Source organism: Acomys minous (genome assembly GCF_964271855.1).
Source record: "Acomys minous genome assembly, chromosome: 8".
NCBI lineage: Eukaryota > Metazoa > Chordata > Mammalia > Rodentia > Muridae > Acomys > Acomys minous.
In genome coordinates this window covers 45,391,243-45,409,625 of record NC_140489.1, presented here as the reverse complement: position 1 = coordinate 45,409,625, position 18,383 = coordinate 45,391,243, and the positions used below count along the sequence as shown (strand labels likewise).

Sequence of the window (18,383 nt, the reverse complement as noted above, 5' to 3'; positions counted from 1 at the left end):
TACCTGGTACCTGGCACTCAGGTGTAGTGATAACTGGTTAGAGTCCCCTGCTACTGCCCTGATTCCTGTAAAGAGGCTCGCAGCCACGCCCTCCATTTCTTTTATAGCAATTATCAATGCCATTTTAAAAAACAAAACCAAAAAAAAAGGCAAATCAAGTCTTAGTATTTGTGAAAATAGCCTTGGTCTTATGCGTGTCCAGGAAGGTCTTGCTATTTCCAGAGTTACTCATTACATTTGAAAATCACTTGAAAGCCCTAGGCATGCAGCTCAGAGGTGGAGCACTTTTCTAACATGCACAGAGCCTTCAGTTCAACCCCAGCACCACAGGCAGGAACAACAAACCATGCTGGCCTTAGGAAATGCAAGACTTGCCCCATCAGAGTCAATGCAGTGGCTGCTTCTGCAGGAGCAGCAAGGTGAGCCATATGAACGAGATTCTCTATTAACATTTTCAAGTCGCTCATGAAGCTTAAACTAAGTTCACCACCATGTGCCCTCTCTGAGTTTCCCTAGTGTATAAACCTTCACACACACAGGATTTCTACAAAACTATAGCACATGCCTTTGGCTTGTCATATTCAATACACCTTTCTGTAATCGTATTTCAAAGTACTAGGTAGTTAATTTTCATAAACTGATTTGATTCCACTCTACTGCTTTCATAATTGGTAGCTATATGTGAAGTATTCATAACATTATTATATTTGTATTAACAATTTAAATGAACCACTCACAAACATTGCCACAGAACCGCAGCTGTAACTTAGACCAATCCATCAAGACTGTGAGATACTTTCAGGGGAAAGCTACATATTGCACAGGAACTCTAATCATTTTGTCTTTTGTAGACATCTTGAAAACTCTTACAGCTATAGTGACAGCAAGAGAGCCTGTGTTATCTCCAGCATTCAACAGTTAGTGGATTTTATATTGCTAATTAAATGGGTTTTTTAATTAATTAATGAGTTTTATTTCCCAATTAGAGAGTACTGATTCTTTTTTTTTTTTTTTAATGATATAAGGAAGTTTATTGTGGAAGCATGGGAGAGCAGGGAAAAAAGAGGAGTACCTCAGAGATAAAGAGAGAGAGAGAGAGAGAGACAGACAGACAGACAGACAGACAGACAGACAGAGACAAAGACAGCAAGAAAAGGGAAGAGAGAGTAAGCAGAAGAGCGAGAGTATTGAGTCTTGACTTACAAATTTTGTTTGCTGCCTCATCTTCAGTTGTAGTGACTACCTGGGTTATAGAACACTATTTTATTTACTTTTAAAATGTTAACTATATAAAATTCCAACTTACCATAGTGTTTCAAAACTAGAAAGAGAAAGGCTTTGAGAACTAAAAATGAGTCTTGAAATTTTGAAATACTTTAAGGTGAAAGCATTGGTTCCAACAGACAGCTACAGCGCTCAGTTTGTCTTTTGGGAGAATGTGTGTTGCTTAGAAAGTTTCCTTACACTGCCATAAACTCTAGTATAAAATCATGCATATACAGCCCACATTGGGCCGGGGCCTTCCTCAAATGTTCTAGAGGCTTGTCTACAGGCTGATCCTGTGGAAGTATTTCTTCAGTTGAGGTTTCTTCTCTCAGACAATTCTAGCTTTCATCAAGTTAACATAAAACCAGCTAGCACAGATCCCAAACTGGTTTTTACAAAGAGACTCATGTTCAAAGTAACTTTTAATCCATCAATCCATTGACTGTATAAGTAGATGTATCCATTAATGAGGGCAGAGTGAGTCCTACTTTCCTCTTCAAGTTCCTTTCTGGTTTCATCATTTGGAGGAGGATGTTGAGAAAGGATTTGTAGCCTTGATGGTCCTGAAACTTGCTCTGTAGACTAGGCTGGCCTCAAACTTCAGAGATACATCTGCCTCTGCCTCCTGAGTGCTGGGGATAAAGACGTGTGCCTACAACACCTAGCTCTGGTCCCATTTCTTAATCTCTTAGTGGAAATTGAATCTCAGCCGTATTTGGAGAGAGGGCAGTCCATACACAAATCATAGGAGGACAGGTTTAACACATATGGTTTACTCCTGGACAAGCCTATAAAGAAAGTAGAAAGATTGTTACTACCCAATACTTAATAGAAAGGAACCATGTTGCCTGCTTGAGATTCCTAATCTCAGAGTCTAAACTGAACCTCTGTGCTGTTCTTCATTTTACTACTCTGAACAGTTGCCTATTTAAGATTTTTCATGTATAAAGAACAGCTCTGTGTCTCGGTTGTTGGAAGTCTACCCAAAATGAAGGAAAACAGACAGATATCCAGGTATTGTGATCTGAATCGTTGTGTCTCTTCCAAAGTTGAAACTGAAACCCAATCACCAATATAGTGGTCTTAGGAGGTGGGGCCCCTGGAAGGTGCCCAGGTCATGTGGCAGAGGTCTCATGATGAGTGGGAGTAGTGCCATTGTGAAAGGGGCTCTGGAGATCTCTCCTGTGTGAGAACACAGAGGACTCCACTCCACACTCAGTCTCTCCAAGTCCTCCTCCAGAGTTTAGCCTGGTAAGTACGCCCTACCACCCACTTTTGCAGTACCAACAAGATCTATCCCAGATGCCAACAGCCAGTACCCAGGCCTAATTTGGCCACCTACACTTGGGTAGCAGCTGACCTGTAGGTTTCTACAGGGTCCCCTATACCATGCCCAGGCCTAGTCCCACCACCTCTTCCTGCACTACTGGAAACGTCTAGGCTTCCATCAGGACTGATCCTACCTGAATCCACCCACAGGTCCCTTCGCACCACCTCCAGCACCGTGCTTGGTACCCAGACTTCCCACGCTGCCCTCCAGGGTCTACCCTGGTGAATAACACACTCGTTTTTCTGCATCCCATCAGTTCTAGCCCATGTCTCAGAACCACTGTCCCAGCCTACCCTATGACCTCTAGGCTTCTACAGGAACCCGCCCTTCCTGCTCACTCATGGGTCCCTTCTAGGCCACCTCTACAACCCTACTAGGTACCCAGACTATAACATCCTCCTTTAGGATCTAGACCGGTGAGCACCCCTGACCACCTCCTATACTCTTTTTCCACCCAACTCCACCTCCAGATTTAGCCTAGGACCCACCACATGAGCCTTGTCTGCCCTTCCTTGCAAAGGACCTCAAGGCTTGGATCAGGAACCTTTCTAGCTATCCTCCAACCACAGGACCCTCCCATATCATATCCAACTTTACACTAAGCCCTATCTACCCACCCACTCCCAGCCTGTAACAGGAAACACCAGCCTAGTTCCCTCTGTCTACCTGACTTCACTTCATCCAAGGCATCTCCACCCTCTAGACATAACCCAGCTGCGTTGGGTCCTTTCTCCCCAGACCCGATTTACCCACAGCAAACTCAGACCTAACAAAGGAAGTCCCCACAACCAAAATTCATTGAAGTAATAGCAACAATATGAAAGATCAAGCCAGTGTCATCTCTCTGAAACCTATCAGTTCTATAAATATACTTGCCAAACGAATGACCTTGGTAACTCCAGGACCAGCAATCAAGCAGGCTTCGTGATCCTAATGTCTGAAAAAAACACTAAAACTAATCAGAAGAGACAAACAGGGTTACTTCATTCTAATCAAATCTAATCATCTAATCTAATTAACTATCCTAAACATATGTACCAAACACTGGGGTGCCCAGTCTCATCCAAAACAAAGCAAAACAAGACAAAGATTACTCTACTTCTGGACTTAAAGACACAGATTAGTATCAATCCACCAACATTCGATTATTTCTTTACTCCACTTTCATCAATACACAGGCCATCTGAACAAAACAAAACAAATTGAGAAACATCAGAAATATTTGACATCATCCATCAACTGTACTTAACAGGATATTAAACACCAAAGAAAGCACATTCTACTAAGCAGCACATGGAAGCTTAAAAAAAAAATCACATCCTGGGACACAAAGCAAATCCTTACAAATCCAAAAAATATTGAAGTTGCTCCTTGTATCCTATCTGACCACAGTGCAATAAAACTTAAAATTGAGAGCAAACTCATGGAGACTAAAGAACTTGTTACCAAATGGTGAATGGATCAATGAAGAAATCAAAAAACAGTGAACAAAAATTCCTACAACTAAATAAAAATGAAAATGCAGCACAAAACTTTTGGGGCACACTGAAAGCTGTATGGGAAATTCATAGCTCCAAATGCCTATATTAAAATCAGAAAGAGAATAAACTAAGTAGCTGAATAATGCAACTGAAAAGTTGGAAAAACAAAAAATAAACCAATTCGGGGCTGGAGAGTTGGCTCAGTGGTTAAGAGCACCGTCTGCTCTTCCAAAGGTCCCAGGTTCAATTCCCAGCACCCACATGGCAGCTCACAACTGTCTGTAACTCCAAGATCTGACACCCTGACACCAATGCACATAAATTTAAAAATTAAATAAAAATATTTTAAAAATAAGCCAATTCAAACCCAGTTTGAATTGGCAAAAAATAGTAAAAAAAAAAAAAATTACAGCAGAAATTAACAAAATAGAAACAAAGAAAACAATACAAAGAATCAACAAACCTAAGAGCTGGTTCTTTCAGAAGATAAACACGACAGGCAATAGACCCTAAAGAGAGGACCCAAGTTAACAGAGTCAGGAATTAGCAGGAAACGCTACAACAGACACCAAAGAGATCCAGTATTATAAGGAAATATCTTTAAAATCCTGTGCTCCCATAAGCTAGAAACCCTAAGAGAAATGGATGAATTCTAGATTCAGCCAAAACACTAAAATTAAACCAAGAAGTCAACAACCTAAGCAGGCCCATAACAAATGAGACTGAATAGTAATAAAAATCTTTCCTGCTTAAAAAAAAAGTTCGGGAATACATGAGTTCACAGAAGAGTTCTACCAGACATTCAAAAAAGATTTACAGGCATTCCTCCCTAAACTATTCAAAAAAGAAAGAAAGAAAGAAAAGAAGAAAAGAAAGAAAGAAAAAGGACACTCCGAAACATTACAACAGGCTAATGTCCCTAGTGAACATAGACTCAAAAATACTCAACAAAATACTTGCAAACAGAATATAAATATACATCAAAAAGGTTATACACCATGACTAATTTGGCTTTATCCCTGAAATGCTGGATGGCTTAACATATGCAAGTCAATAAATATAATAAACTACATATAGAGATTTAAAGTTAAAAATCAGTTGATCATCTCAATAGCTGCAGAAAAGGCCTCTGGCAAAATCCTACACACTTTCATGATAAAAGTCCTAGAGGGAACATATCTCAACATAATAAAGTCTATATACAAGAGCCCCTTGGGCAGCATTATCTTGAATAGAGGAAGGCCTGAAGCAATCCCCCTGAAGCCAGGAATGAGACAGGGATGTCAACTATCTCTACTTCTTGTCAACACTATGTTTGAAGTACTAGCTGGAGCAATAAGTCAGGAAAAAGAAATTAAGGGGAAATAAGCCAAACTATCTCTATTTTCAAGTGGCACGATACTATACATTAGAGATCAAAATTGTACCAGAAAACTCCTAGAAATGACAAATAAATTCAGCAATGTGTCAGGATACAGAACCAACTTGCACCAATCAGCAGCTTTTCTACACACCAACAACAAGCATACGGAGAAAGAGATTGGGAACACATTCCCATTCACAATAGCTTCAAAGAGAACAGAATATCTAAGAATAAACCTAGGCACAGAAGGGAAGGATCTCTACAACGAAAATGTCAAGCCTCTGAAGAAAGAGAGAAGACACTAGAAAACGCAAAGGCAGACCACACTCGTGGGTTGGTGGAATTAACGTTGTGAAAACGACCATTCTACCAAAAGCCATTTACAGATTCAATGCCATCCTAGTCAAAATCCCTGCCTTATTCTTTACATAAATAGAAAAAACAATTACCCTAAAATTTGTATGGAACCACAGATGACCCAGGGTAGCCAAAACAATCCTGAGCAAGAACAATACTGGAGGGGTTACAATTCCAGATCTTAAGATACATTACAAAGCCATAGTAATAACATCATGGCGTTGGCGCAAAAACAGACATGTAGACAAAAGGAACAAAAGCAAAGACTGAAACAGGAGCACATGTAATTTCAGCCACTTAACATTGGACAAAGATAACAAAAAACATGAGCTGGAGAGAAGAAAGCGTCTTCAACAAATGGTGCTGGGAAAACTGGATGTCCACATGCAGAAGAAAGAAAGTAGGCCTGTACCTATCACCTTGCACAAAAACTAACTCCAAATGGATCAAATAGCTAAATGTGAAACCCCAAGAACTGAACCTGCTATAAGAAAACATAGGCAGCACCCTACATTATAGGTGTAGGGGAGGACTTCCTAAGCAGGGCTCCATTTGCCCAAGAATTAAAGCCAACAACTGACAAGTGAAACCTCACAAAGCATAAAAGCTTCTGCACAGCTAAGTAAACAATCATCCAGGTGAAGAGGCAGCCCACAGAATGGGAGAGAATCTTTGCCAGCTACACATCTGACACAAGACTAATATCCAGAACACACAAAGAACAAAAAACAGAGTCAAAAAGACAAATAGCCCATTCAAAAAAAAATGGATCTTGGACCTGAATAGAGTTATCAAAAGAAGAAAAACGTGGCTAAAGAATATATCAAAAATATTCATTATCCCTAGTTATTAGAGAAATGCAAATTAAAATGACTCAGATTTTATCTTACCCTAGTGAGAACTGTAAAGATCAATGAAACAATCTGTAACAAATGCTGGACGGGATGCCGGGAAAGGGGACCCCCTCACTCATTGTTGGTGGGATTGCAAACTGTTGTGGCCACTATGCAAATTAATGTGGGGAAAAGTCAAAAAGCTAAGAATAAATGTGTCATAGGACCCAGCTATACTACTCCTTGACATATACTCAAAGGACTAATCAATCGCTCTGTAGGTACCAGCACAGCCACGTTCATTGCTGCTCTATGCACAATGGCTAGGAGATGTAATCAACCTAAATTTCCTGCAATTGATGAATGGATATTGAAAATGTGGCGCATGCACAGCACATATGTTATTCTGCTATAAGGAATAATGAAAGCATGAACTCTGGAGGTAAATTGATGGAACTAGAAAGATCATATTGAGTGATCTCTGGGTTTCTAGGCAGTTAGGCTTAGAAAGACAAATCTTCAGACGTGGATACATTGCCTATTGTAAGAACAGGCATCAGGAAAGTAAACTGGGACCACTGCCAGGATAGGAGGCTGGAGAGAAATCGAGAGGGAAGTGGCAAGGTACAATGTCTAATCAGGGAAACGGGAAAGGGGCTCCTTAGAGAACAGGAGGGAGGTAAGTACAGGAGAAGGAGGGAAGCAGAAAAATAACAGTAAGGATGTTTGAAAAAGCCGTGAGGAATTATACTATTAACTATTTACATTTTTAAAACTCTATAATAAATGTAAATCCAATATAAGTATACATTTACGGTTTGAATGAACATCTCTCATCTGGGCTGGCTGTGGTCCTTCCTAAGAGCCAAAGACCACCTAACAAAACCTCAGTGTTGCTCATTGAGTTGTTGGCCAGGGCTGTTCAAGGGATTCCACAAACACACAGCCTATTGTGGTTATCCTTGGGAACTCACCAGAAGTGGAGGGTAAGTCCCTCTTACTGAAGACACCATGTTCTTCAGAAACATGTACCAAAGACGACCCCAAGCTGAGCTGACATGAACGTCTCCTCCCTGAGGACTAGCTTCTATGGTTCCAGAAGGCGCGGCTCCGGCCTTCGAAGGAGGAAGGCAGTCCTACCCAATTACCATGCCTATGGACCACATCAGTGGCCAGCATGGCGCACTGCCACCAAGAGCGCCATAATGACATGTGTACCTCGACAGTAACCGGCAGCTCTCTAGGTGGACAAGCATGAAACCGTGCCCTGGACTGGAAACCTAGCTAAGGACTCGCTATTAGTGAGGTCATGGATACTGGGGGAAATCTACATTCACAAATTTCCTAAACCAGCAAAATCCCTAACTACAGTCTGAACATTTGTCCTTATACCCACGGGTCATTGTGTCTTCAGCCCTCATCAAGGAAACTTGTTTTTGCATCAGATAAGAGACCACCACAGAAAACCACACCCAATCAAAATGCATTGCCGTGGAGCCCAGTCCCAATGGACACATCTACAGAACACTCCCACACCTAAGGCTCCGGGAACATTGTGGACGAGAGGGAGGAAAGGCTGTAAGGGTCAGCGGATCGGGGAGTTTGCTGTGAGTGTGTCTCCTACAAGTGTCAGAAGCTCCACTCATAAGGTCCCAGCAACATGACTGCCTACCATGAGTTGAACAAGAATGACACCAGTGAAAATGCAAACTGGATGTGAAAACCCATAAGGTTTCAACCCTACACAAAGAACCCGAGGCAACTGAGGAAGCTGGGAGAGGTGGTTGTCCCTAGGGAAGAGCACAGTAACTGGTTGTCCAGTGCCAACTGGTCAGCCCTGAAAACATACACACACATAACATGGTGTGGAGCGAACAAGTAATATTTAGGAATATAATGAATAAACATATATGCACATGTATGCAATAACAATTAATGAAAAAAAGAGTCCATGATTTGAAGGAGGGTCTGGAAGTAGGAGAGAGAAATATAACTAAATTATAATTTCAAAAGTAGACAAACAAAAATCCACATGATCACAGAGAAAGAGACCGTTGCTGAGAAGCAGGCGTTTCCTAGACACTGAATCTGCTAGGGGCCAGGTCTCGGATTTCTCCTCCTGAAGAACTGTGAGAAAAAAAAACTTCTGTTGTTTAGAATATTTTAAATGGCACTTTGCTAGTATAGGTATGAATATGTTAAGACCCTAGGCAGGACTGACTAAGGGGAAAGGGTATGGCTAGGGTCTGCTACCCTCCAGTGTGCCCAACCCGTGGTTCACAGGCCGAATGCACCCCAGTGCGGCTACAAAGGCAACAGAACATAAAATCATAAAATAACTTAAAACCGTATGAGACTTTTTGTGCTATTCCTTAATTGCCTGGTTCTTAGGAGTGCACTTTGTAGCTGACAATGTCTGCTACCATGTCCTGGTACACTAAAGGAATAGAAAACAAAAAAACAAGAAAAGAAAGAAATGACAACACAGGATGACAAAGTGATAAAGCCTGGACATATTCCCAGAGACAAGATTATCCCAAGGGAGAATCCCGTTGGTGGCTTAAATCTTTGAGCAGTGAAGGAATAGAAAAAAAAAACAAAACTCCACTATTTCTGCAAACAATGATTTGTTCAAATGTTCCTGGCTTCTGCTATGTGGGGTTTTTTTCCCAAGTGTATCTTTAGAAAAAAGATTATCTTTGGAAGACTTTATCTTTTATTGTGACTGGGACACTTTTGTGTGTTCCATGACCACCGCTGTTTTCATGTGCTCAGAAAATTGGGCTTCTGTGGAAGGACTGTATTACATATTCACACCATATGGAATGTTGCTTTTGGAGACTGTACAACTATGAGCTGTAGTGATCTTGAAACAGACTGAAACAAGATGTAAAGGATTCGTAGAAATGTTGACAGATTTCTTTGAAAGATAAGATAAAGGTGAAAACCCCTTTTAGTCTGTTTGCTTTGTATTCACATCCAGACACTATACACGTCTCTCTTTCCTTCTACCATAGTGATTACTGATCAAAGCTTAGGATAAAGTATAATTCTTCCTAAGCTACAGCCATATGATGCTTAAGAGCAAGGATTACGCTAAGAGACGTGTGTCCTTTGTTGATTTCTCTAGTATGTGAGCATCGTGGGATACATTTACACAACCCTAGATGCTATAGTCAGCCCCTTGAGGTTGTCTTGCAAGTAGGAAGAGAAGAAAGCACGGCTCACAAGACTTCGAGCAGGCCTTCTCAACCTGTGGGTTGAGGCCCCTTTGTCAGCCATCTATCTCCAAAAATGTTTACATTACGATTCATAACAGTAGCAAAGTTATAGTAATGAAGTAGCAATGAAAATAATTTTATGATTTGGGGGGCATGTCACCACAGCATGAGAAACTGTATTAAAGGATCACAGCATTAGGAAGGCTGAGAACCACTGCCTTAGAGGGGAAAGCATCTGCTACCAAGCCTTAGGACCCAAGTTTAATCCTTAGAATCCACAAGATGGAAAGAAAACCTAACTCCCACAAATTGTCCTCTGACTTCCACATGTGTGCTGTGGCATGCCCACATAAACAAATAAAACAGAAGAAATGCTGAAAACACGGGTCTATGCAGCTGATGCTGACATATAGCATTCTGCTGTGCAATAAACATTTCATAAGTAGAAGTGCATTTTAAACTAATGATAAAGTTATGGTAAAGATATATCTCATATCATAGTTGCTTATTGTCATTATCGACAGTTATGTATGGTATATAATAATATGAGACACTTTGCTATAACTAATGAAGCAATTATTTATTTGCCCGTATTGCCTCAGAACAGGTAATGCTTTGTGTGACATCGATGTCATTGCTGCAGAAGCAAGTTCTCACCTCTACTATAATCTTCATATGTGGTCCATCAATCCAAGACATTATTCAATGAGTGACTCTAAATATCCCTGCTTGTTGACTGTATTGGTCAGCATTGTTTATAGAAACAGAACCAATAGAAGGAATCCATGCTAAAGGGTGTGTTGTTAGATTGGCTGACACAATACAGTTTGACAATGACTGTCTCATGCCAAGAGGCCAAGAACTTAGCAGTTGTTCAGCGTATAAGTCTAGGTGCCTTAGCAGTTCCTCTCTGTAAACCAAGAAATGAAATCCAAGCTCAATACCCAGCAACACAGACACACACAGAGAGAGAGAGAGAGAGAGAGAGAGAGAGAGAGAGAGAGAGAGAGAGAGAGAGAGAGAGAAAGAGAGAGAGAGAGAGAGAGAGAGAGAGAGAGAGAGAGAGAGAGAGAGAGAAAGGTCATAAGCCAGGCTTCTAAATTGGTTGTTCTTTTCTTCAGTAATTTAAAGACATTACCCCATTGCCCCTGGCTTCTGTCACTTCTGACCATAGTCAGCTGTCTGTGCTATTGCTGATGTTTTGAAGTAACGATTCGCCCCCCCCCTTTCTGGCTGCTTTTGTCCTTTTCTCCTCTTTTATACAGACTTTCCTATCAGCTCCGATAATGCAGTGTGCACTGTAGTTGTTCTTGAAGATCTTGAAGATTCTTGGGTTGGATTCTCTCACTAGACCAGTGCTTCTCTACTTTTCTAATGCACAGTCCTAATGCACTTTCCTTTAATACACAGTTCCTCACGTTGTGATGAGCCCAACCATAAAATTATTTGTTGCTACGTCATAACTAATTTTGCTGCTGTTATGACTTGTAATGTAATTATCTGACATGCGTGATAGGTTTTGCAAGCCCCAAAGAGTTCACACTTCACAGGCTGAGAACTGCTAAACTGCACTGAGACATCCCCAGCTACACTGAGACATTCCCGGCTACACTGAGACATCCCCGGCTACAGTGAGACATCCTCGGCTACACTGAGACATCCCCAGCTACACTGAGACATCTCCAGCTACACTGAGACTCCCCGGCTACAATGAGACATCTCCAGCCAATCTCTGCTTAAATATTGCTTCTTCCTTCCTCTCTCTGCTCTACTTCCAGAACTCTAGTGACAAGTGAGGAGGACTTTAGACTTCCTGATTGGGTTTAAAATGTGTCTAATGTGCTTTTCTACCATTTTCATTTCTATCTTCAGATTTCACTTGGGAATCTTTTAATGAAGCTGTCACCCGGCTTATGAGTTCTATTTACTTAATTTTTAACACTGTATGTCCAGTCATATTTTTTAGCTCTAAGTTATCTATATAACTTTTCTTTTGGTAGGTTCTAATTCCCCAATTAAATGTTTCCCATCTCTTTACCTGTTTTCCCACATTATCTCATATTTAATGTGTGGATTCTTGTTTCTTAGTGCTAATATCTGAAACATTTGGGGATTACTTGTATGATTTTTTGAATTTTTCTTATGATTCTTTACTAGATGATTCTGTTTCTCAACATGCCTAATAATTGTTATTTGGTGCTAGAAGTTTTTTTTTTTTTAAACTATATCTGTCCCAGGTAGTATTTCTTCCTCCAGGGTGCTATGTTGTGTGTTCTACACAGCGGTAAAGATAGAGATGTGTGGGGACCATCACGGAGCACACAGAAATAAATAAAAAAACAAAAGGATTTTAAAAAGAAACTTTATCAGAAGATATCTGTCTACCAAATCTTCCTCGTTCATTTTTATTCCTACTCTTGCTACCTCAAAAGGAGGCCACGATCCATTACACCCAGTTCCCGGGGGCTGGCCAGGGTGGGAGGTGCTCCGTCCGTGCTGGGGGGCGGGAGCTTTATTTGGGGCCTTTCCATTGGCTTTAGGGTAGCTCCTCCCAGGAAGAAAACATCCAGGAGCTGGGAATGGCTATTCAGAAGGAGAAACAGATGGAGATTTCTCTCAGAGAAGGGCCTTTCTAGGTCGAGGTGCCAACGCTGCCCAGCGTCAGGTGGGGAGACTCGGGGCAGCCGGTTTCAAAAAGCAACAGCAGCTTGACATCTCTTATAGCTACACAGTGAGAGTAACTGCACTGAGCAGGTGTTGAGCGTACTTTCTAGATAGGCACGCTGATGCTAAGTGCCTGGGACTCTGGGAAAACACGGACTGTAGTATTTAAAACAATTTTATACGACTTTAAATTTAGCTCCAGTGATGTATAAAACCTTCACGAGTCAGCTCCGCATGGGAAGTCTTCTCTGGCTTTTCTGGATGCACACCTTCCCTGAGCCTGAGATGTTTAAGTCTTCCACGTGTGTAATTGCTCTTAACTGCACTAATTACCCTTTGAGTTCCACCCCTGCTTCGTCTCAGGACCTTCCACAGTCAGTTGCATTCCTCCTGCGTCTGGAGCCTTTTTCCACAGGTGGGCCTGTAGATAGCGATTAAATAATTTAACATCTGATAACTGACATTTCCTCTTTATTTCATGTGCCAATACACACCACATAGACAGATTGTATTCAGTGGCACAGCCCAATATGTTTGCTGTGTTACTTATTTCTGGGTTCTCCTTTTCTACTTCGGGGCCCAGGCTACTTCAGTTACGCATCCTCACACAGCCAGATGCAATCAGAAAAACGTAGATGGCAAGACGTGAAGGAAGTCGAGGCAGTTAGAGTAGTTGGCTAAGATGACTGGGTTGTAAAGGTTTTGGTTGGTTGGGTGGGTGGGTGTTTGTTTTGTTTTTGTTTTTCCTCTTCCAAGAGTTCATCCAAGAGTTTTAAGGACAAAAACAATGCAATTATACAGTTCTCAAAATTCAGAAATGTAACTACATTAAATGGCACAAAGAGACAGGCTATATTTTTGTTAAAATAGGAGTCCGACTCTAAGTGGTTTTGTATTCTATGTGTTTCCTTTCTTTGTTTTAAAGACTTCATGGCAGTTGTGATGACAAATAAATGACCTCATTGATGAGAGGCCCTGGGTTCAAGCCCCAGCACTGAAAGAAAAAAATATATAGTATAGCTACATGGTTTTCAAGATAGTAATTTTTCAGGGAGCAAGGGAATTGTTCCATTTCCACATGTTCTTAAACACATGAAGATAATCTTAACATTTGCATTTAAATTATATTTTCCATAAAAACCTATCATTCTAAATGATTCGATTTTGGGTGGTAGAATCTGATTCTAAAGGAAGATGAAGACTTGTTTCTAGGTCATAGAAAACTTTTTTTAAAAATGGTCTATAGAAAAGTCACCTTCGAATTATTGCGTGTTATTTGCTTCCCATCTTTAGTTTCAAATCGTGTGAGAAGCAATCAGCACTCAGTTCACTCAGTTATGGTATCAGCTTGGATCCCCCACGGCCTTGCCTGGACTGCCCTTCTCCAACTTTCTAACAGCTGCCACAAAAGCTGCAAAAGAGAAAGATAGGCAAGGTCTTAAGAAACAACACGTGCTTAGCCTTGTCAATCAAAACTGAAGAGGGTTTTTTCCACAGGCCCCTCTGACTGTCTCCAATTAGGAGAGAAGCCGAGGACACTGATCAGTTGCTCCTCCATAAGCCTCTTGTGTGGGTTCCATGTGATTGGAATGCCTTGGCTTCCATTTTGCATTACCATTTGAAAACGCATTTAATGCAAATCTCAGCTTTGCTCTTTCAACCTTCCCCACCCTGGGACGGCCCCTGTCTGGATTCGTACTAGCATGTGCATACCACATTTTGAAAGCTGTGTTCTATTTTTCCCCCATCATGCACTTCAGTAAAGCCAGACATAAATTTACATGCATACCTGGGATTGTTTCAGGGCTGTCTCTTTTTTGTGCATACTGCTCTTAATCATGTTTCCCACTTTTTATGCATTTTTAGATCTAGCAAACAAAAGGGATATGTAGTCATTGATTTCCTTTTAAATTTTTTATCAGTGTAGATGTATATGCGGTGTTGCATAAAGGCATTTTCTTTTCATTATTGTCACACGCCCTGATCCCATCCCCTTTGGACCCTCTCCTGCCACCTACTAATCTGTTGAAACCACCCAGCCTTATTGCTGTCTTCATGTTTTATGGATACATCCCTATCTGCATAGATGGACATTATTTTATGATTATATACACCTATATTAAATCCTAGAATCCATGGATGAGAGAAAGCATGATAATTGTCTTTCTAAACCTGGGTGACTTTCCTTAGTGAGGTGATTTCCAGCTGTATCAATTTTCCAGCCACCAATATAATTTCACTGTTCTTTCAGTTAAATAAAACTTCACTGTGTGTGTGTGTGTGTGTGTGTGTGTACACGTGCACACACGCACATTATATTGCCTTCCTTATCCATGCCTCTGTCAACTGACACCTTGGCCCACTATATAATTTGTCTATTGTAAATAAACATGATATGCAGGTATGTCTGTGATATATGACTTGGAGTCTTTCAGGGATATGCCTGTGAGTCGTATAGCCGGCTCATATGGCAGTTCTTGTGTTAGGCTTTGAGGACTCTCCATACCAGTTAGGATGGTGGTTGAGCTGATTTACCATCCTGCTGGAAGTGTATAAGAAAAGGACCCTCCCCTTCCCCATTCTCGCTGGCATTACAGTAACCATCCTTACTGGAGTACGATGACATTTCAACATAGTTTTAATTTGCATTTCCCTGATGGCTAAGAACATTGAGCAATTTTTGTATGTATATGTATACTTTATCTTTTGAGAGCTGTCTATTTTATTAGCCCGTTTATTTTTTTTGTTTATTTTTTATTTCATTCTTCTTTAATTTTTATTTTTATTTTACTCTTCTCTCATTACATCCTAACCAAAGTTTCCCCTCCCTCTTCTAACCCCCCCCAGCCCCTCAGCCTCCCCTCCCTTCCCCCTTACACATGCCCCACCCCAGAAAAGAGCAAGTCATCCAGGGACATCACACAAACACAACATAGCAAGGTACAATAAGATAAGGCACACACCATCACATCGAGGCTAGACAAGGCAAACCACAAGTAGGCAGAAGAGTAAGGGACAGCCCCGGATCCCACTGTTAGGGTTTCCACAAGGACACCTAGCTGCTTGGCCATAACATATATGTAGAAGACCTAGGTCAGACATACAGGTTCCCTGGTCTCTCAAGTTCCCATAAGTCCTGGTCAGTTGATTCTGTGGGCTATGTTCTTGTGGTATGTCCATTTATTTTAATCTTTAGAAATGATTTATTTTTATTTTATGAATATGAGTGTTTTGGCTGCTTGTGTCCTACTTGCGTATCTTGTGCCTGTAGTGGCCAGAGAGGCAGCATATCCCTTGGAACAGGAGCTATGAATTATTGTGACTCGCTGTGTAAATGCAGAGAACCAAAGCTAAGCCTTCTGAAAGAGCAGTAAGTGCTCTTAACCTCTGAGCCATCTCTCCAGCCCCCTTATTAGCCCTTTTTTGGCTTCTGTTTCTTCTTTTCCTTTTCTGTTTTTGGTATGTAGTTTTTTTGGTTTTTTTTTTTTGTTTTGTTTTTGAGTTCTTCATGTATTCTAGATAGTAATCTTCTGTTGTGTGTATAGCTAGCCAAGGTTTTCTAGTATTCTGTAGGGTGTCTTTACCTCAATGGTTTCCTTTGCTGTGCAGAAGCTTTTACTTTTCACTTATCCAAATGTCAGCTCTTGGTTTTATTTCCAGATTATGAGAATCCTATTCAGAAAGTCCTTGCCTATGCCCAAACCTTGGAGCAGTTTCCCTTCACTTTTTCTAACAGATCCAGAGTTTCCGGTCATACGTTAGGGTCTTTGATCAACTTTGAATTGATTTTTGCACAAGGCAAGTGATAGGGTTCTACATTCCTTCATCTTCAAGTGATTACCCAGTTTTTGCAGCACCACTTACTGAAGAGACTTGCTTTTTTTCTCATGTATATTTTTGGCATCTTTGCCAAAAACAAGATTACCGAGGTTTGTCTTTTTGATGCTGGTGCCATGCTATTTTGTTACTATAGATGTGTAGCACATATCCAGACATGCTGAGTCCAGGTGTGCTTTTTGCTCAGGACTGCTTTGACTATTCAAAATCCTTTCTGTTTCCATATGAATTTCAGGAGCCCCTTTTCTCATTTTTGTGGAAAATGTCACTGGAATTTTGTTGGGGATTGTGTTAAATTTGTAGATCACTTTTGATAACTTGCACATTATTAATTCTGCTGGTCCATCAGCACGATCAATCGTTGTGTTTTCCAATGTCTTCTTTATGCTTTCAGTGTTCTAATAGTCACTGCCAGTGCCTCCCACTTCCATGGTTAGGCTGATTCCTAGCTTTTCCTAAATCTAGTGTAAGTAGGACTATTTTCCTGATTTTTTTTCAGTATTTTTAAATTGGTACTAAAAAGTACATTAACTCTAAAATGGGCAGAGGATTTATTGATAGGAGTGTCCTTCTGGAAAAAATGAGAAAAGTTAACCTTTGGCATTGTTCAGTGTGATTGTTTAAAAGATTTGAAGTTTGAATTGTCTAAATAGCTACTTAAATACAGCTGTGGGTGTAGATGTCAGAATCCATATAGGTACGTAGGCAAAGCGACATTTGTGTGTCATGATTAATGGATAAATATGAGAGCCAAGGAACCTCTGTGTCAATCATGAGAATCCTTGCTAGGAATAGCTGAGCAAGGGGCAGAAAACTGGGCACTCAGGAGCACAAAGCTATAAGGGCCTTGAGTGCTTGGTCCAAGCAGGTACATCATGCAAAAGCTAGTGCCTGAGAGAGCATCCCAAAGAGTGAGATGTGGTCTCTAGACACACACTCCTGAGGATTATGATTGTTTCTCCACCACTGTGCTCCTCAGGCTAGGAAAGCACCCCAAGTTTCCCTAGGAAGAACATATACTTGTGTTAAGCCAGAATGCTGCAGAAACTTCTTCCTCCACAAGGGAGTAGATACTCTACTCAGAAGTAACTCTCACCTCCTCTTCTAGCTGCCAGACCAATTACTAGAGTTAAATCTTTGGGGAAAAAACTGTCAGAAACCCCCTGGATGTAGCTAGGAAGAAAATACACCATATAACAAAGAATTCCACACATTCAATGGTCTATGCCTGGAATTGGAATTTTCAAGTATTTAATCAAGTTGTAAAGAGTATAAAACTAGCCATGACGGAACTTGCCAGCTTTATAATGCTTACATGTGATGGGGCTAAGCAATAAAATGAAAAGACTCCAAGGTATAGAACAAATGTCCAACTGGAGTGGCTCTTTGAAAAATAAGCAAAAACATGACACACACACACACACACAGAGCAAAACAGAATGTCTGACTTAGTCCACCAGATGTCAGCGGATGGTAGAGTAAGGAAGGAAGAGGCTGAGAGAAGTGGACATGCTAGACTCAGTTAATGAAACTAGAGCCCACTAGAGAATTATGTCCCATGATCACTACTGGCCATTGCTGGTACTCTACAAATCTAGTATGCCCCCATCATGAAACCCTAACCACATTTCTCTGGTAGTCATGAACTATCACATAAAACTGCAGCATGGTCTCATTTCAGCCTTTTATCTTGATGGAATGTGGGTCCCATAACTACCAGCTCAATGTCTTCACTTTCAGTTGACTGGAGCCATCCTTGTGTCCTCTAGAGTACACATTCCTCATTTGGATCATAAAAATACTACCTGGGTAGTGTTGGCATGTAAGCAGCCTGCCTCTAGGTTGCTTAGCAATCTATGACATCATCACCTTCCGCCACCAGGTGTGCCAGAATGTAAAGGGCCAGCATGCCACCTTGTCTTTCTCTTACTTTGTCTCTTACTCTTGCACTTTCTCTAAAGGCGGTCCCTTTGCACCTCTCTCTCTCTCTCTCTCTCTCTCTCTCTCTCTCTCTCTCTCTCACTGTCTCTC

At 41.0% G+C, this 18,383-nt stretch overlaps 1 long non-coding RNA gene across 1 annotated transcript; it reads right to left on the bottom strand.

The window, feature by feature from the left end:
- Positions 1-1,732: 1,732 nt before the first annotated feature.
- On the bottom strand, positions 1,733-18,179 carry LOC311603240. Its single transcript, XR_014781016.1, has 5 exons — positions 18,158-18,179; positions 14,305-14,383; positions 13,771-13,926; positions 12,849-12,936; positions 1,733-2,054 (listed from the first exon to the last, which is right to left on the bottom strand). It is a non-coding gene; the product is annotated as an uncharacterized lncRNA (long non-coding RNA).
- Between the last annotated feature and the right edge of the window lie 204 nt (positions 18,180-18,383).